The sequence below is a fragment of the Triturus cristatus genome, chromosome 2_2 (assembly GCF_964204655.1).
Source record: "Triturus cristatus chromosome 2_2, aTriCri1.1, whole genome shotgun sequence".
NCBI lineage: Eukaryota > Metazoa > Chordata > Amphibia > Caudata > Salamandridae > Triturus > Triturus cristatus.
The window spans coordinates 534,623,909-534,645,122 of NC_140582.1; the positions used below are offsets into that span (position 1 = coordinate 534,623,909).

The 21,214-nt window shown below is 43.7% G+C and overlaps 1 long non-coding RNA gene across 1 annotated transcript in view; it reads right to left on the reverse strand.

The window, feature by feature from the left end:
* The window catches only part of LOC146862464 (uncharacterized), a 135,463-nt gene extending 116,833 nt beyond the window's left edge, over positions 1-18,630 (reverse strand). Inside the window, exons 1-2 of the long non-coding RNA XR_014978455.1 lie at positions 16,821-18,630; positions 15,368-15,579 (exon numbers count right to left, since the gene is read on the reverse strand). This is a non-coding gene — a long non-coding RNA (uncharacterized LOC146862464). The remainder of the gene's footprint in view (positions 1-15,367; positions 15,580-16,820) is intronic.
* Positions 18,631-21,214: the final 2,584 nt, after the last annotated feature.

Here is a 21,214-nt window from a genome sequence, read left to right on the forward strand (position 1 = left end):
TGGTATTGCTGGGCATCCAGCCCCCTATGAGTTGGGGGTACTGGTATTGCTGGGCATCCAGCCCCCTATCAGTGGGGATGGTAGTAGTGCTGTGCATCCAGCCCTCTATGAGTTGGAGGTACTGGTATTGCTGGGCATCCAGCCCCCTATGAGTGGGGATGTTAGTAGTGCTGGGCATCCAGCCCCCATTGAGTTGGGTGTACTAATATTGTTGGGCATCCAGCCCCCTATGAGTTGGGGGTACTGACATTGCTGGGCATCCAGCCCCCTATGAGCGGGGATGGTAGTAGTGCTGTGCCTCCAGCCACCTATGAGTTCTGGGTACTGGTATTGCTGGGCATTCAGACCCCTATGAGTTGGGAGTACTGGTATTGCTGGGCATCCAGCCCCCTATGAGTGGGGATGGTAGTAGTGCTGTGCATCCATCCTCCTATGAGTTGGGGGTACTGGTATTGCTGGGCATCTAGCCCCCTATGAGTGGGGATGGTAGTAGTGCTGTGCATCCAGCCCCGTATGAGTTGGGGGTACTTGTATTGCTGGCCATCCTGCCCACTGAGTTGGGGGTACTAACATTGCTGGGCATCCAGCCCCCTATGAGTGGGGATGGTAGTAGTGCTGGGCATCCAGCCCCCTATGAGTAGGGATGGTAGTAGGGAGGTGCATCCAGCCCCCTATGAGTTGGGGGTACTGATATTGCTGGGCATCCAGCCCCCTATGAGTGGGGATGGTAGTAGTGCTGTGCATCCAGCCCCATATGAGTTAGGGGTACTGGTATTTCTGGGCATCCAACCCCCTATGAGTTGGGGGTCCTTGTATTGCTGGGCATACAGCCCCCTATGTGTGGGGTGGTAGTAGTGCTGGGCATCCAGCGCCCTATGAGTAGGGATGGTTGTAGTGCTGTGCATCCAGCCCCCTATGAGTTGGGGGTACTGGTATTGCTGGGCATCCAGCCCCCTATGAGTGGGGATGGTAGTAGTGCTGGGCATCCAGCCCCCTATGAATTGGGGGTACTAGTATTGTTGGGCATCCAGCCCCCTATGATTGGGGATGGTAGTAGTGTTGGGCATCCAGCCCCCTATGAGTGGGGATGGTAGTTGTGCAGGGCATCCAGCCCCATATGAGGGGGGATGGTAGTAGTGCTGGACATCCAGCCCCCTATGATTGTGGTTGGTAGTGGTGATGGGCACCTCCCCTAGGAGTGGGGACTGCTGGTAGTGAGGACCATGCTATCCCTGTGGTTTTGCTGTTGCTGGTGGAAGGGATGTCCCCCCCCTTGTGTTTGCAGCATTTCGCGTGTTCGTGACGTTTGTTTGTGTGAGTGTCTCACTTACCGTCTGCGATGTACGCGTCTGTTCATGATCCGGTCATAGATATACAGTACTGGGATGATCTGCGTGATGGGATTCATCATTGGTTCGTCTCGTACTTGCTGATTGTTGCTCTGTCTCGTACACGTTGAGAGTTGGTCCATTTTGTAGCCATGGATCGTGTTGTGGCGCGAATCGGACCTGATATTCAGCTCTACCGGATGCTGTGACGTGCTACTAGTGGCGACCCGTCCAGCGCATAGGATTTGCGCATCGTACTTGTCCGGCCAGAAACTGCTGTGGAAACTGCTTCCGAGCGACTCGAATAGGCGTTTGGAGGTACGGCTCGTACGGGAAATGCTTCTGGAATCGCAGCCTACGTGTCGGACGGAATTGTGGCACTTTCGCACATCGTACTTCATCATCCGGATGGACCGGCTTCCGGTACGAGTCGGTCGCAAGGTAAGGCTATGGACAGCTCTCAGAGGGCTGTCCGACCCTAATCGGAATCGGCCCCATAGTTGTAGGTGTTATATCCCAACTCTGCAGTGCCCTTTTTAACATCCTTGAAAAGAGCAAGTCCGAGTTAGCCCTTCTGTAATTAAGATCGATGCATTAAAGGTTCTACTCTAATCTCTTCAGTAGGCACTCACCCTACTCAATTATCTTGTTCTTAATGTTCTGCACATTCACTGTTTTAAGTTAGTGAACTCTGCTGTCGTGAGGAAGAAGAGGGTAATGGAACTGTACCATAAAGATGGGAATCTCATGATAAGTTGTGAATTTACCAACTTCTTCCTGCCGATGTTTTCCCAATTCAAAAATCTTTCTAAGTGGCCGAATCACTTATTTGTTTATTCGGAAGTAAATAGTTTAATATCAGGCTGTCACCATGGAAGCATTACAAAACCTTGTTTGCAAGGACTTATTTAACCACACTGGATTTTTAAATCAGCTGTTCCGTTTTTGTACTCCTTAGATAAGTATTAGAAGCTTTAGTGTACACCTGAATGGAAAATCCAGTTGAGTGACCAGCAAGCCCCGAGTGTCCAGAGTGATGCACTGATTGGCCTGAATGCAGAAAAAGAGGCCTGGGCCCAACAGTTTCATATAGTCCTATGGTAGTGAGCTCTGACGCCTTGCCTCGCCTTGCTTCCTCAGGATAATACAATCACGTTATTTACTTGTGGAAAGGGTTACATCATCTTTCTTTGTTGTTTGTTGTTTAGTTTTTTTCTTCTTAGTAAGGTTCCGTGGAAAATACGTCAGAGCAGAGTCTCCACCTTTGCCTACAGGCAATACAAGTTGCAATATTCGTCTTGCAATTGCCTATATAAGTTATCTTTTCCGTTTTAATAATAATTTTCATTACAAAAATCGAATCAGAGTCATTTTGTTAGTTCTCATTCAATGCAAACCACTTAAACCTTTTGTATTGTAACTTTAAATGGTTTTATTATTGTATTCTAATGTGATTATCGCTAAAAAAATGTATTTCCGTTGTGTGGACCAACACACCAAAGGTTGGCGGAGGTACAGAAGACAACACAATGTTGGGAATTGCTAAGTAAACAGGTATTTAGTCTACTTCCCCAGCATTGCATTTACTAAATATAGTTATATAATTCCAAGTTATACATGAGTTTAATAGGATTGAGTCTTTACACATGTAAAAAAATATCAAGTTATAAAAGAAGAAGAATAGAAAATAGAAATAGAAATCTATTAAATTAATGACCTAGTACAACCACCATATAGCCTAAGTGAGTTTACAAAGGTACATGTAGATTGAATGAAAAAAACAAAATGTAAGTCTTTTGACACTTGCATATTTACAGTTCTCAATTTGTAGAGTGAGAAATAGGGTTTGTTGTAATGACCAGGGACTGCCACAGTGTTGTCGGATCTAGAATCAAACTGTTCTTATATACTACATGTCCTTTATATTGCAGTCTGAGTCTATTAGGCTTGGCGAGCAGCCTTGTGATATACACTTTGCTCAACCTTTAGCAAAAATTTAACGAAGCAGCAATTCAGTTGGGGATCCCCTTGGTCAAAGCAAGCCAGGATTGCCTGCCTTCTTCTGCGAATTCCCCTTTGGTTGAAAGCCATTACTAGAAAATGGCACCTTTCAGTGAAGGGCAGGCTAGTTTTTTCTTTAGGTTTCTCAGTGCTGTAGCCAAAGCTAGGTCTTTTCTTCTTGTCACCTCCTTCTGGGCTGTGAAGGTGCCTATCCTATCGATAATGACTCCAAGATATTTATATTTCTCTGTGTTTTCCAGGCGGGTGTCACCCCAGAAGAAAGCCTGCGTTTGAGTTTTCTTGGTGTTATAGACCATGATTTTTGTTTTGCCAATGTTGATTGTCAGGTCATTGATGAGTGAATTTGTTTTCAAGATATTTAGGAGCTGCTGAAGGACCACCCGAGTCCAGCTGACCAACATCATGTCATCAGCAGATAAAAAACTAGATGTTGCTGTACCGCCAAATTTCGGACCGTGGAAGTTACATATTTGTAGTCGGGGCCAAGATGCATCCTTGTTTTAGACCGCATGTAGTTTTATTTTTGTGGGAGGGTGCGTTCCTGCACCTATCTTAACTTGAACCCATGTTTCACTATACAGCATTATCAGCAGGTTAAGCAGTTTTTGTGATATTCCCCAGCTAGCTAGCTTCTGCCATAACATCCCTCAGTCCACGCAGTTGAAGGCTGCTTTAAAGTCAATGTAACAAAAGAATAGTGGTGTTCCAGATGCGCAGCCAACATCCATCAGTAAAGAAATTGCTAGTATGTTTATGATCATGCCAGATGCTTTTTGAAACCCAATTTGATTGTATGGTATGATGGCATTGTGGGAGGCCCATGCTGTTAACTCTCCAAGTATGATTGCAGCGAGGTATTTGGCATCATTATCAGTTAACGTTATCAAATGGTAGTTTACTAGAGAAGACCTATCCCCTCCTTTGAAAATTGGTGATATAATCGAGCCTTTCCATGTCGCTGGTATGTCATATGTGTTCCTTATCTGTGTGAATACTCGTACCAACATTTCTACCCAGAGGTCTGGATCGTGTTTCAACACCACCGGGGGAATGCAATTAGGGCCTGGAGATCCTTCTTTTCTCCCTTTGTATTTTTGTTTTTTTGACGCTCACTGTGTCATTGTTCTGCAGCTCTTCTATCGCACATGATTATTCTTTTCATTCATGCAGCCCGGTGACGCTAACACACAACACACAACTCAGTTGCACACCCCTCCCCCCAAAGCTGAACACATCTTCGCAGATATTCATCTGTCTCTATCTAGTCATGTGGTACCACTTTGTTATACTATGTTTTGTGTGTTTGTGTAGCGGGAAATGAGTCGATATGAGTGCACTTGGGAACAGAAACTTGCTCCCACACTTCTCAGGTCATGGTTAAAAGTTTGCACCATGTCGTTTGACTCATGAGATTATTTGTGGACATTTTCACTTATATACATAATACCCTTCAGTTTGCAAGTGAGGGCTATATACAGTATTAAGATAAACACGCACACCTGGCAGCATGCTCCTCTGTGTGTGCAGTCTACACCTGAGGATCACAGTGTGTGTGTTGGGGGGGTGGCTTCTTTAGCCTCCCCAGAATTCATCATGAAAGTGCATACATATTCACTGAAAAAAACAAAGGTTATTGGGATGTTATAATTAGGAAATAGAATTTCCAAAATCTTACAAATTCACTGAAACACCCAAAGCTAAAGGGACTTTATAGTTAGGCTCAGATTTCAGCAGTAATAGTTGCTGAACTAACTATAACTTATGCCCCTGCAATGCACTGCTTATGACTTCATATATTACCATCACTCATGACATGGTCAGTGATATCATTGCTGACATCTCAAATTACATCACTGGTGACATCATCCACAGAACCACTCATAACCCTATGCAAATTCTCATATACCCACACACAGACGTACAAAACCACTTGCATACCATTCACAGACCCATCCAACCACTCACTCACCCACACAGCCACTCACACAATCACTCACCCATAAATCTACTCACATACTCACTCACCCATACAGCTTCTCTCATACCCACTGACTCTGCCATACAGCTACTTACAGACCCATTTATTTACTCATACAGCCACTCACATATCCACTCACTCACCCATAGAAACACTCATACATACACTCACCCACACAACCACCAACATACCCATATCCATACAACCACTCATACACCTAATCACTGATCCATCCAGCTACTTACACAGAGTCTCACTGTCCAAAAACAGTCAATCCCACACCATTTGACTTACCCATACACCCACTCAAACTGCCACTCACTCATCCATACTGCCACTCACACAGCCACCCAGTTGCCCATAAATCCACTCACACACTCACTCACTGACCAGTACAGCCATGAACATAGCCACTCATTCACCCATGCAGCTACTCACACACCTAATTGCTCACACATAGAGCCACTCATACACCCACCCACTCACTCATAGAGCCACTCAGATACCCACTAACACACAGTCACACAGCCACTCACATAATACATGCTAGAAATAGTATCACTAATTAGTAGTATAGAAGGAATAGTAATTTAACTTATATAGTAGTTTAGTATATATATTTAAGTCTCAAAAATGTTTACCAAACACACTCACTGGATGATGTCATTAGTGATGTCATTTGAGATGTCATCAGGGATGTAAGCGGTGATGTCACTGGCCATTTCATGAGTGATGTAATATGTGAGGTTATAAGAAGTGCATATTGTGGGGGTGTAAGGTCTAGTTAGTTCAGGCAACTATAACTGCTGAATTCTTTGTTGTTCTCGAATTTTTAACATAGTTCTTGTTGTAATTACAACTCTCAGTACTACAGAACCAGTAATGGCAATCTTTTCCGCTCTGTTTCTAGTTATAGTGAGGTACTCATCAAATTATAACCTTCCTTTCATTTTTTTATGCTACTCCGCTTTTCAATAGTCAGTTTTTTTTAACATTTCTTAGTCTCCTTTTAAGAATCCAAATCTGGTGTTTTTGGGTGGATTTGCAAATCTGTCACGATGCTTAGCGCGGACCCAGTAGAACTACGTGAAGGATTTGCGAACTTATAAGGGAGTCTGTTAATGCATTTACAATTTTATCAGTATTACTTTGCATTTAACATTTTTCTTTATAGGTTAGTAGTGATTTAGAACATAAGTATTTTTCACTACGTAACATATCTAATCCACTCTCTTTTCAACGTTGAATGTACAATCTATTTAGAATCCTTCCCCTCTCACTGTTTTAGCTAAGTTTCCATAGCAACATCTTTTGGAACACTCTTATACGGGTAGGTCAAAAGTTCAGAACACTTTCTGTGAGCAGCATAAAAGCTTCAAGTTCAACTGTGGCAGGTGCAGTTAACTATTATAAAATATAAGCATATTCAAAATAGCATAAAATGTTTTAGTTTTTATAGAGCCAATCACAAAATGACTTACTTTCATCTGTAAATCACTATCTAATTTTAGAAACTTTCATATTTACACCATCCAACGAAATATGTTCATTTTTAAATTAGATGCTGCCCTTCATTTTAGCCCCCATTCATTTTGAAAACTGTCTCATTCAGCTCAAGCCTTCTCCTGTCTAGTACTCTACAATGCTTTCAAAATACGTAGAATGTGGATTGTGGGTTATAGCTTTGTGTTTTTGGCCAGAAAGTGTACTAGAAAAGTGTCATTGATGGCTTGTGTTGGCCTAATGTGGACATTACTTGGGTTGGTCAGAGAGGACTAATGTGGCATAAATTACTGCCTTTGGTTGAAAGTATTGCGGATTCTCAACATCCAAACATCATGATTGTTCACTGACCTAGCCACACTTACTGGGGTAGCACTGGAAATCCCAATAAAGGATACATTTATTCAATTTATGGCACCTTTCCCTCACAATGCTTTGGTGTTCTCCAACATTTGCCAAAGGCAGAAATGGAAGAAGTCAAACAAATTCTGTACACGGATAGAGAAAACCAGGAAAAATGACAATACAACTGTTTCTGCATTCCTAAAACCACAACATGGGTTCCATCTACAACAACAATTTACGCTTTGACATGGAGGGTATAAATAGAAGTGAAAAAGTTAATATCACAAAAAAAGGCAACAAGATATTCCTAAGCAACTTGAAAGACTGCATCCTATTTTATGTGTAGCTCTCATCTACACACAATAAACACAAAGGCTCTTCTGAGAGCTACCTTTTTCTGAAACACTGGTCCATTTTCTGTCAAAATCTAGTTTAGAAATCTGGTTTTGACTTCATGAACCTGTTGCAAATCCACAATCCAAATGCACATATTCAAGACAAAGGAACACATAAAGGATTTACAACTGTGTGACTGATTGGATACATCAATGTGTTAGAAGCTCTGTGAACGGCTTCATGAGTGTCTCAGTAAGTCTGTGAGTGAGTGCATGAGCATCTGAGTGGATCTGTGTGTGGGTATAGGATTCTTTGAGGGGGTCTCTGAATAAAAGTATGAGTGTCTGAGTAGGCCTGTGAGTGGGTGTGTGACTTTGTGGATGGGTCTGGAACAAGGTATGTGAGTGTCTGAGTGAGTGTGTGAATGGGTGCATGAGTGAATGGGTGCTTAAGTATCTGAGTGGGCATGTGAGAGGGTCTGTGAGTGCATGTGTAGGACTCTGAGTAGGTGTGTGAGCAACTGTGTAGGTCTGTCTCTGGGTACATGAGTATCTGTGTGGATATGGGAGTAGGTGCATAAGTGTCTCAGTGGTTCTGTGAGTGGGTGCATGGGTGTCTGAATGGGTTTGTGAGTGGGTGTGTAAATCTGTGAGTGGGTGCGTAATTGTCTGAATGGATCTGTGAGTGGATATGTGAGTCTCTGAGTGGGTCAGTGAGAGGGTGTATGAGTGTCTGAGTGGGTCTGTAAGTGGGTGCATTAGTGTCTGAGTAGGTGTGTGAGTGGGTGTGAGTGTCTAAGTGGGATTGTGCGTGGGTGCCATATGAGTGGGTGTTTGAGTCTCTGAATGGATCTGTGAGTGGGTGCCTAAGTGCCTGTGTAGATTTGTGAGTGGGTGCATGAGTGTCTCAGTGGGTCTGTGAAGGAGTATATGAGTTTCTCTGTGGTTCTGTGAGTCAGTGAATGAGTCTCTGAGTAGATCTGTGAGTGGGTGAATGTGCATCTGAGTGGGCCTGTGAATGGGTGTGTAAGTGTCTGAGTAGGTCTGTGATTGGGTGTATGAGTGTCTGAATGAGTCTGTCAGTGGATGTGAGAGTGTCCGAGTGGCTTTCTGAGTGAGTGTCTGAGTGAGTGTGTGAGAGTATATATATATTTTTAATTTTCCATAGAATTCACAAATCAGCCTCAATCTTAATGCTCTCATTTGCTGAAAGCCGAACACAGTTTGCTATCACTTCGCAGGAGTGATGAAGCTCCTGCCAAGCCATAGCAACAGCTTCATCCCAGGGGTGGGCACCCTGGGACAGAGCAGGAGCCAGCCCTAGGGGGTAGCGGTCCCCAGGGCCATCAATGGCTCCAGGAGGTGGTTCATGCAACTCCACTCTCTTTTTCAATTTGTCCCGGGGAACTGGTGGTTCCCGGGGCTGCTGGGGGCTGCGCGGCCTACCTACATTACATTTTACAAAATCCCCTGTGAGGTGGTGCTCCCTCGGGCTATAGGCAAGTCCATGTAGTTCCCCTGCATCAATTAAAAATTATAGCCCCAGAGAGCTGATGGCTTCCAGGGCTGCTGATGGGTTCGTGTGCCCCCGCATTCTTGAAACATAAAGCCCCTGGCAGGTGGTGGTCCCTGTCCTATTTTCTTTCATAATATGTTTTTTCTGTGGCTCGAGTCAAAAGATGGCTGTCAACACTTCCTAGTTTGAAGTGCTGGTAGCCAATCAGATCTCCGTATGAGGCTAGGAGGGGATGCGAATCCTCCGCATCCCTATATATAGAGTGATGCATAAATTATGCAGAAAAGAAGCAGAAATCTCTGGGTAGCTCTCAAGTTTAGGTGGACAGCAGCTCCTGTAGAGAGCACTCTCAACACCAGCAACACTCTAAATTTGCTCACCTCAAATGTCTGCTTTTCTATCATAGTTTTTAAGCATAGGTTTAGCACAGTGCTATCCATGCCGAGCTGTAAAATGACCAAAGCCTTTTACCACTCCAGGCACAGCATTACAGCTTTGGATTGGTAAAATGCCATCCAAGCCAACCTGACATGAATAAAAGCAGCCCTTGACACGATTTTCGCTCTCATTAGAGCTCTTCAGAGAGGTATAACTTTGTCCAGACACAAGGGAGCACCCAGTATAAGTCAAAACAAAACCCTTTCCGGTATAGAGTGATGCATAAATTATGCAAAATAGAAGCAGAGAACTCTGTGTAGTTCTCAAGTTTAGGTGGAAATCAGCTCCTGTAGAGAACACTCTCAACACCAGCAACACTCTAGATCTGCTCACCTCAAATGTCGGCTTTTCTATCAAAGTCTTTAAGATAGAAAGGTACAAAGTATTTTGCCATTTCTACAGCAAAGTCTTTAAGCATAGGATTAGCACTGTGCTATCCATGCCGAGCTGTAAAATAACCAAAGCATTTACCACTCCAGGCACAGTATTACAGCTTTCGATTGGTAAAAGACCATCCAAGAAAGCCTGAAATGAATAAAAGCAACCCCTGACACGTGTTTCGCTCCCATCATTAGAGCTCTTCAGAGTGGTATAGCTTTGTCCAGACACAAGGGAGCACCCAGTATAAGTCATAACAAAACCCTTTCAGGCATAGAATGATGCATAAATTATGCAAAAAAGAAGCAGAGAACTCTATATACATATATATGCCTGGAGTGGTAAAAGGTTTTGGTCATTTTACAGCTCGGCATCGATAGCACTGTGCTAATCCTATCATACAGGGGGGTCTGTGCAAGCTCACTCGTGACACTTTGTCACTACCATTGACCATGTTTCACTCCATGTGTTACCAGGAATGCTTTCCTGCTATGTTCATGGCAACAGATATTGTCATTGTGCTTACTGGAACATTCTCGTGGTTTTCTTTATGGTCAGCACACTACAATTCTATGATTTTTGTAATTTTGGGTGGATGCCTGTGCAGCAGGGGGGGCAGTCATACATCTTTGGGCACCTATATTGTGTATTGCTTTACCACTATGTATGTAGATTATGGCATTTTCCTGTGTGTTAGCTATGCATTATATCACGGCTGACACAGTAAACTTTGTTGTAATCACATGTTCCTATGTATTTTCAATGTGTATATGGGCACATTATCATGGTATTTGTTATGTTCAGGACATTATATTCTCATGAGTTCTGCAATTCCTTGATTTTTGTGATTGTGACTGGATGCCCTTGCAGTAGGTGGGCAGTCATATATCTTGTGGCACCTACATTATGTATTGCTTTACTACTGTGTATGCCGGCCGTGGCATTGTCTTGTGTATTACTTATGTATTCCAATATGGGCGACACAGTAACCTTTGTTGTCACTACATGTGCAGGAACAGTCCTTTGTTTATTTAATTTCCCGGGATTATTAGGGCTCCCCACCAATGTTCCCTCTAATTTTTTTCCTCTGTGTGCGGCAGTGTAAGGTCTCTGTGCACTGCAGCCCAGGCTATATGCACCGGGAATCAGACCGCGCGTGTGGTTGCAGCGCCAAATATCACTCCAAATCTTTGCTTAAAAAAGTGAAAGGACGGTGCATTTCCACACCTGTAGCACCACATGAAGGGTCTAAAGGCAGGTGTGCAATTTAGATACACACGCCATGACATTAATTGGTTACACAGGCAAGTACACTTTGGGTTTAGAAAAGCATAGGACTCCAACAGTGGTACCATAATAAGATTTTACTAAAGATCCTCAACTCAAGCACTGTTCATAGGGTAGGAAAATGTTGGGAGCCTATACAAGATCACAAATATACAATACACATGGATATGGCACTAGATGAATCTGGCTGTGGGCGGCTTGGAGAAGCCTTTAAATACACAAAGAGCAAGCACTGGGTTAAGCCTTACAATGACCCCGGAGCCTTATCTTATTTTCCGGCTCCTGAAACTACTGAGCTTAAACACGGAGTTGAATAAAACCGTGTTCCAATACTGCCCCACGCATTGGCTTGCAATGCCAAAGGAGTGTGTAATAATTACAAGGAGACTGATCCAGCATCACCCAGCTTGTCATTGAGGTGCCTTACACAGTGTTTGGTTAAAGTTAGAACACTCTTTCAAGCAATAATACAGTAAATTACCTTTGACACAATTCTGTCCTGAGTCACTATCAGGAAAGTGTATTTGTTGTGCTTGATTCCATTAAAATGGAAAAGGTTGAAAGAGTGGCGGACTTCAGAAAGGAAAGAGTCTTTTGTGCTTTAATGTCATTCTCTGCTCATATTAGTTTGTTTTGCTTAATTCTGATTCTTCTTGAATCTATACATTTGTGAGCGATAAAAGGTTCCCACCTTTTAATTGCTGCTAGTACCAGTGATCCCTCATGTTCAAGTGTTAGTAGTTGAACAGTGGTTATTGACGGTAGATGTGAAGACGTCTTTTTCAAAGAAAATCCAGCAACACCTTGTATTGCAAAGGAATTGGTCACTATTCGGTATGATTGAAGTGTTATGTAGATGCCTTTTTTATTTCAGAACAATTTTATATGTAAAAAGGAAACATCATGAAATGCAATACAAGCTTTGTAAAGTATACAAAGGGAACACACACTAAAATCAGATGTGAAATCACAAGTTCTACAGTTTCAGGTGCAGTGCGAATCGGGATTAAAGACTATGTTAAGTAAGTCACTGTTATATTGGTTATGGATCAAAATGTTGTTGGGAAGCAAAATATTGAGACACATCAGACATAAGAATAGAAATGTCACACAAACACAAGGAAAATATGAAAATGTCACATAAGGAAAATGAAACTTGCCAGCTATCTTTTGCTGGAAAGAAAGCGTCACTCATAGTTGTTAAAATGTCACAAAAAATTACACTGAAATCATGAATAGGTCACACAGACCAATGTGAAACCTGACAGCTATGCATGTAATTTCTATATACGTTTCACTCCTCTTTATGGCTTGATTTTTTCTGGCGAGTGTTACTCACAGCCCTGCCAGGGACCACGCATCAGGTGTTAGACTAAAGCATTTCAGTGTGGTGATCCGCACTGAAATTCAAATTCACGCACAATAGGCATAGCACCTGCCTTGGCTGTCAAGCCATAACTCCGCTATGCTGAAACTGGAGTGGCAGCAGGGCTGTGTGGGAGCGCTGCTCCCGGTAGGCTTTGCGGGCTGCTGGCTACAATGTATTAGTTAAAATAGGAAATAATTCTCATGGCTACGTGCGGCATTACGCAGGACGTGGCAATGCCAGGGCAGTGCTTACACCGTAGCACGGTAATATAAGCATAATCATGAATGATCCCTGCCACCTCCAAGACCCAATCCCACGGACTCGTGGTGGCTTCTGGAGTCTAGAGCACGCACTGTGCAACTGCTGAGTCTGAATGCAGTCCGGGTGGCACGTTTGCCGAGGGAGTCATTAGTTGTGGCCAGGAGGACTCTGATTTCTATGATTCGAGAGAGGGCAAAGCTCTGGTAAAATAGGCGCGTCGGTGTTTGTTAGTAGCTGTGCTCGCTTTTAAAATGCATGCTTTTAATGAATATGCATACTTAAGCTCATGGTATTTAGAGAAAAAAACATGCCTTGGAGTTGAAAACATTCCCGACTTCGGTCTAATCTATATCTATTCACCAGTGTATGATTTTTATTGATCCAGCTAGCTTTTTAGTGGGGCAATCAGTGCCCCAGTTGTACGCCAGAGGACAGGGATGCCAGTCACTGACTCTGTGCCTCCTCCCGTGGAGAGCGAACAAAGATTTTAACATGTGAGGTGTGCTCCCTGTGACCTTTTGCAGTAACATTCCTATACCTGAAGCGGAGACAACATTTAACAGTATTTAACATTATTCCTGCAGTGGTGAATATTGTATTGTCTTTCTATATCTCAAATCTTGCTCCCACAACCCACTTACTCCACGAGTGGCGCCAGCACAACTCCACAGGCACCCTCTCCTCTTATGCTGCAGTCTGGCTGTTTTCGGCTGCCTCCAATGCCGCCTCATTGCAAACACGTCCCCTGGCTGGCAATTACCAGAACCCCTCGGGGTGATCCAGGCAGGCACTTGTGTTATGACCGATCGCCTGTTTTGACCACTGCGCAACCGGTTCTCGCTCAATTTGTCGCATATATGTCTAGGCAGGCCTGCTTCAGGGCCCTCCTTTATCTCTTCTTAGTCTTACAAGGCCCAGTAAAACGCACTCTTTTCCAAATCTCTTTCTAAATATTATCACTCTCAAAAAGTGTTTTTTTCCATGTAATGTTCCTTTGATGGGAAGAAGAGGTTTCTGAGGTGGGAGTATCAGGCAAGTGACACTACTCAGGCTCCCTCTGGGAGAATCCCTCTTCATTACTTCCTCCACCTGACCCCGGACTCTGCAACGAACTCCCTTACAGGCTCCCTCTGTGCAAGCCTTCAGGGAGAATCCCTCTTCATACCTACCTCCACCTGACCCCGGACTCAGCAACGCACTCCCTTACAGGCTTGATTATCCACTACTCCTGTCCAGTGCACCTTATCTCACAGCTGACCTTGTGCCCCAGCCCCATATCAGGCACCATAGGGCTCCACTTTCATTTTTCCCGGTAAAAACATTAGTAAAATCACCTTCAAACTTAAAACACTGAATATAGCGGTAAATATAACTAGCACACACTTTAAAGCATGCTGCACAGTAGCCCTTATGACCCGACTGCTGATTAAATAAACAAAAACAGAATGGCCATGACAGGGCCGGCTTCAGAGCTGATGCGAAAATCTTTTTTGGCGCCGCACCAATAACCTCTTCCTCCGTAAATAACCTTTACTACCACCTTCCAACAGTGCCCATCATCCCTCCATGACCCCCCTATTGACCTCCTCCTCGGATTCCCTCACTGCCACCCTCCACTAGTGCCTATCATCTCCCCATAGCCTCTCCCCCTCATGACCTCCTCCTCAGATTCCCTCACTGCCACCCTCCACCAGTGCCCCTCATCTCTCTGTAGCCCATCCCCCTCATGACCTCCTCCTCAGACTCCCTCACTGCCACCCTCCAGCAGTGCCCTCATCTCTCCCTAGCTCCCCACTCCACCCCATGACCTCTTCCTCGGATTCCCTCAGTGCCACCCTTCAACAGTGCCCCTCATCTTTACGTAGCCCCTCTGTCATATGCATTATATTTGTTGTACAGCGCTACTCATATCAGTGTAGTGTGTCAGTACTTTACACCACGCACACATTAAAGAGACAATGAATCATACAAATGTGTAAATCAGTCTACAGGGAATGTCACATAAGCCAATGAGGATCATAAGGTGTAGGAATCACATGTCATACATACTGGCGGGCTGCATATTTTAAGAGGGTTTGGTAACGAAAAACAACCTCAGGATTTAAAGAGTATTCCATGGGGGTTAGCTTTACTGATAAAAATGTATATCTGCCCAAACATACTTATTTTAGCAACATTAGAATAATGAAAGACTGGGGAAGTTCTAACTACAGCACAAAAAAAGAAAGTGAAGTTCTAACTATACCATTCATGTTTGTATGCAGCTCTTTGATGACAGTTCATTGGTCATTGTCCTATGTTAGGATTGTAACTTCTGAACTGAAAGTAGCACAAGGATCTCTGTGACAAAGGTAGTAACCCACTGAGCTTCCACATAAAATACAGTTCATCTGCACTTAAAAACTGCTAACAGACAAATGATTTTTCTCCAGCAGGATCATTTATCACCAGCGGTATCTGGGCATTTTGTATTGTCTTATTGTTGTCCTGCAGTGGCCATGATAATGATAAAAACTGTTTAAATGAAGCACACACAAAGTATTTGTCCTGCTGGGCCTGTGCAGATTTTAAAAAGAAAAACAAATAGTAACACATTCTCTTACCTACTTCATTAGTCAAACTTAGTGTCACAGCCTGATGTGACAAGCCGCTGCAGGGGTCAGGAAAGGTGAATAGGAATAAACAAACGTATTTTCTCCGAGAGCTGCATAATAAAAGAAATATCCATGCAGCAGAACATTGTCGCCTTTGCCATGTGGAGAAGAACATTGCCGCCTTTGCCATGTGGAGCAGAACATTGTCGCCTTTGCCATGTGGAGCTGAAGGGGTGAAAAAACAAACAAAGCCTTGTTAACATGTAAATGGTCTTTTAAAGACCTGTGAAGTACTGGGTGCGCCTGCGATAATCTCTAAAACTGTCTGTGTGTGTGCGCGCCCGGGAAGCTGTTTCAGCCCGGGCGCACACACACGACAGGATTGGGCATTGAAGCACTTTGAGCCCCATGGCGTTGCGCGCTTGCCTTCAAGCCCTCAAAGCGAGGGCCAAGGCTCCTGTTTGGGTGGGCCAGGCTCATGTTTGGGTGGGCCTGGCTCACCCGGCCCACCCGCTAGAACCGGGCCTGCTTTGAGATAGTATTCTTGTTAATTGCAGTGCACACCGGCGCTGCAATTAACAAGAATACTATCTGAAAGGCCCACATTCAGCCCCGCAGCTGCCCACTATTAGCTAAAGAACTGCAGGGTCAAATACGACGTGTGCTTTCAGACGATTCTGAAAGTACACGTTGTGTATGACTCTGCATTCCTTTTGCTGATAGTGCGGGGCTGAATGTGGGCCTTTGAGATAGCATTCTTGTTAATTGCAGCGCCCGTGTGCACTGCAATTAGCATGAAAACTATTTCAAAGGCCCACATTCAGCCCCACAGATGCCAACTATTAGCAAAGGAATGTGGTAATCTAAAGCGCGACGTGTTCTTTCAGAATCAAAAACACGTCGATCTTTAGATTACCACATTCCTTTTCCTAATAGTGCACGCCAGCGGGGCAGTTTGTGGGTCTTTGTGAAAGTATTCATGTTAATTGCAGCGCATGATGGCGCGGCAATTAACAAGAATACTTTCACAAAGGCCCACAAACTGCCCAGCTGGCGTGCACTATTAAGAAAAAAATGCAGCAAGAGGCGGCGTTTTGAAAGTGGCAGCGCGAACGGGCTGCGTTGTGTGTGTGCGCGCCACAATTGGGACACTGCGCGCTCGGGGATACTTTAGTGCGCGCGCTCACACCCGCGCACGTTCTAGGGAACAGTGGGCTATGTTGCACGTGACCAGGGCTGCCGCGCAACCAAAATGCGTCCTAGAAAATAAACGGATTGGTTTTCATCCTGCCTGGTTCTGAGAGTGTGTCTGCACATCAGAACGAACTGTGTTCATATATATATATATATATATATATATATATATCCAAACGAAAGATCCGGCAACAGGAGCGCCTCAGCCTTGCGGGTCGGGGCCCATTACAGGTGTGCCAGACACCTCCAAAATTTTCACAAAGCACACGTACCCTTCCGTAACGTGAGACAGGCCACACCAACAGTGCTTTTCAATCTTCTTTATTTGGAGGCAGAAAAAGCATTACGCGTTTCGCCTCCCACGAGGCTTAATCATATGCAATGTTCTCTAGGTGGGTTTGTTGGCTTTTGTCAACGTAACTTTAAACATTAAAGAAGGACCAATGTCCACAACTTCAATTTAAAGCGGCAGTAGGTGTCTCTATTCTGTATAATTAGTTTTCGCCGAGATGATGAGTTCCCCAATTTTTAAAGATTTCATTCAAGATTCTCCTTGGAAAATAAAGTATTTTCATCTTCACTGTGTCTCATCTCAGCCTTATAAGATTAATGTATTCACTTGTAGTTACCATGACCACAATATCCACAATGCACCAAAACTGCCGTTTTTTTCTTCACTTATTACTTCAATGTCGATTTTGGCAAAAGTTCAAACTTGCTTTCTCTGCGTACCTTTTGCATCCAAAATGCCTTTAAAAGGAATAGTTCCATCGTATGGCTGAATCACAGGGGGTCACAGTAAATATCAAGTCCATTCTGCTACCACCATGTTCTTAAACAATTATATTCGTTACCTTCCGCAACGTTCATAAGCACGAAGTGCAGGAGCAAATCCCATTGCAAACCCTGGCTGTCTCAGTGTTCATCTCCCAAGTCGAGGCGGGCCTCTCAATGTGGCCCTTCCATCATTACTTCGATGACGTTCAATTCTACAGCCGGCGGGCACTCCTTAACAATAAATCCAAACGAAAGATCCGGCAACAGGAGCGCCTCAGCCTTGCGGGTCGGGGCCCATCACAGGTGTGCCAGACACCTCCAAAATGTTCACAAAACACACGTACCCTTCCGTAACGTGAGACAGGTCACACCAACAGTGCTTTTCAATCTTCTTTACTTGGAGGCAGAAAAAGCAATACGCGTTTCGCCTCCCACGAGGCTTAATCATATGTAATTTTCTCTGGGTGGGTTCGTTGGCTTTTATCAACGTAACTTTAAACATTAAAGAAGAACCAATGTCCACAACTTCAATTTAAAGCGGCAGTAGGTGTCTCTATTCTGTATAATTATTTTCGCTGAGATGATGAGTACCCCAATTTTTAAAGATTTCATTCAAGATTCTCCTTGGAAAATAAAGTATTTTCATCTTCACTGTGTCTCATCTCAGCCTTATAAGATTAATGTATTCACTTGTAGTTACCATGACCACAATATCCACAATGCACCAAAACTGCCGTTTTTTTTCTTCACTTATTACTTCAATGTCGATTTTGGCAAAAGTTCAAACTTGCTTTCACTGCGTACCTTTTGCATCCAAAATGCCTTTAAAAGGAATAGTTCCATCGTATGCCTGAATCACAGGGGGTCACAGTGAATATCAAGTCCATTCTGCTACCACCATGTTCTTAAACAATTATATTCGTTACCTTCCACAACGTTCATAAGCACGAAGTGCAGGGGCAAATCCCATTGCAAACCCTGGCTATCTCAGTGTTCATCTCCCAAGTCGAGGCGGGCCTCTCAATGTGGCCCTTCCATCATTACTTCGATGACGTTCAATTCTACAGCCGGCGGGCACTCCTTAACAATAAATCCAAACGAAAGATCCGGCAACAGGAGCGCCTCAGCCTTGCGGGTCGGGGCCCATCACAGGTGTGCCAGACACCTCCAAAATGTTCACAAAACACACGTACCCTTCCGTAACGTGAGACAGGCCACACCAACAGTGCTTTTCAATCTTCTTTATTTGGAGGCAGAAAAAGCATTACGCGTTTCGCCTCCCACGAGGCTTAATCATATGCAAAGTTCTCTGGGTGGGTTCGTTGGCTTTTATCAACGTAACTTTAAACATTAAAGAAGGACCAATGTCCACAACTTCAATTTAAAGCGGCAGTAGGTGTCTCTATTCTGTATAATTATTTTCGCCGAGATGATGAGTACCCCAATTTTTAAAGATTTCATTCAAGATTCTCCTTGGAAAATAAAGTATTTTCATCTTCACTGTGTCTCATCTCAGCCTTATAAGATTAATGTATTCACTTGTAGTTACCATGACCACAATATCCACAATGCACCAAAACTGCTGTTTTTTTTCTTCACTTATTACTTCAATGTCTATTTTGGCGAAAATAATTATACAGAATAGAGACACCTACTGCCGCTTTAAATTGAAGTTGTGGAGATTGGTCCTTCTTTAATGTTTAAAGTTACGTTGATAAAAGCCAACAAACTCACCCAGAGAACATTGCATATGATTAAGCCTCGTGGGAGGCGAAACGCTTAATGCTTTTTCTGCCTCCAAATAAAGAAGATTTAAAAGCACTGTTGCTGTGGCCTATCTCACGTTACAGAAGGGTACGTGTATTTTGTGAAAATTTTGGAGGTGTCTGGCACACCTGTGATGGGCCCCGACCCGCAAGGCTGAGGCGCTCCTGTTGCCGGATCTTTCGTTTGGATTTATTGTTAAGGAGTGCCCGCCGGCTGTAGAATTGAACGTCATCGAAGTAATGATGGAAGGGCCACATTGAGAGGCCCGCCTCGACTTGGGAGATGAACACTGAGACAGCCAGGGTTTGCAATGGGATTTGCCCCTGCACTTCGTGCTTATGAACGTTGTGGAAGGTAACGAATATAATTGTTTAAGAACATGGTGGTAGCAGAATGGACTTGATAATCACTGTGACCCCCTGTGATTCAGCCATACGATGGAACTATTCCTTTTAAAGGCATTTTGGATACAAAAGGTACGCAGTTAAAGCAAGTTTGAACTTTTGCCAGAATCGACATTGAAGTAATAAGTGAAGAAAAAAAACGGCAGTTTTGGTGCATTGTGGATATTGTGGTCATGGTAACTACAAGTGAATACATTAATCTTATAAGGCTGAGATGAGACACAGTGAAGATGAAAATACTTTATTTTCCAAGGAGAATCTTGAATGAAATCTTTAAAAATTGGGGTACTCATCATCTCGGCGAAAATAATTATACAGAATAGAGACACCTACTGCCGCTTTAAATTGAAGTTGTGGACATAGGTCCTTCTTTAATGTTTAAAGTTACGTTGATAAGAGCCAACGAACCCACCCAGAGAACATTGCATATGATTAAGCCTCGCGGGAGGCAAAAAGCGTAATGCTTTTTCTGCCTCCAAATAAAGAAGATTGAAAAGCACTGTTGGTGTGGCCTGTCTCACGTTACGGAAGGGTACGTGTGTTTTGTGAAAATATATATATATATATATAGATATGTATTAACGCTCCAGTTTCCGTCTTTTCTCCCATTCACTCATGGTCAGGTGCTCTATAGCATTGTGACGGACACCGCACAACAATTCAGGCTCGGGGTAAATATATATATATATATATACACTTTCGGAAAAAACAACGGTTACTGGTATGTTATTGTCAGGCTCACATTTCACTTGTATAAAATCATAGAAATTCAGCAAGTAAAGTTACATGAGCTAACTGTAACTCACACCCCCGCAATGCACTGCTTATGACCTCACATAGGACATCATTCATGTCAGGGTCAGTGACATCCCTGATGAAATCTCAAATGACATCATCCAGTGAGTGTAAGTATTTTGTGAGAGTTTATGATTGAAAAACACCTATTCTAAGGCACTACAAAATTTAAATTAGCATAATAGTTGTACTACTAATGCCCGATTCTACTTCTAACATATATTATGTTAGTGGCTGTGTGACTGTGTATCGGTGTGTGAGTGGGTGTCTGAGTGCCTGTATGGGTGAATAAGTGGGTGCTTGGGTTGCAGATGGGTGAGTGAGTGGCTGTGTGAAAGGACGCATGTGTGAGTAACTGGGTGTGTCATTGGCTTTCTGGGTGAATAAGTGGGTGATTGTGTGAGTGCCTGTATTGGTGGGTGAGTGGATGTGTAAGTGGCTGTATGGGTGGGTGAGTGTCTGTTTCAGTGGTTGCTTGGTTAAGTGAGTTGGTGTGTCAGTGGCTGTATTACAGCGTGAGTGTCTGTGTAATTGGCTGTATTGTTGAGTGGATGGATGTGGGAGTGCTTGTATAGATGTGCGAATGGATATGGAAGTGGTTTTGTGGGTGTGTGAGTGAGTGCGTGAGTTCTTGAGGAGTGAGTGAGTCACTGTGTTGAGAGCCTGTATGGGTGAGTGAGTAGGTGGGTGTTAGTGCCTGTATAGGTGAATACATCTGTGTGTGAGTAGCTGTATGGGTGATTGTATGGCTGTGTAAGTTGTTGTATGGCTGAGTATGTGGTTGTGTGAGTAGATGTATGAGTGAGTGAGTGAGTGGTTGTGTGACTGGCTGTATGAGTGAGTAAGTGGATATGTGAGTGATTGTTGGATGAGGGAGTAGGTGTGTGACACGCTATATAAATATGTGAAGAGGTATGCATATG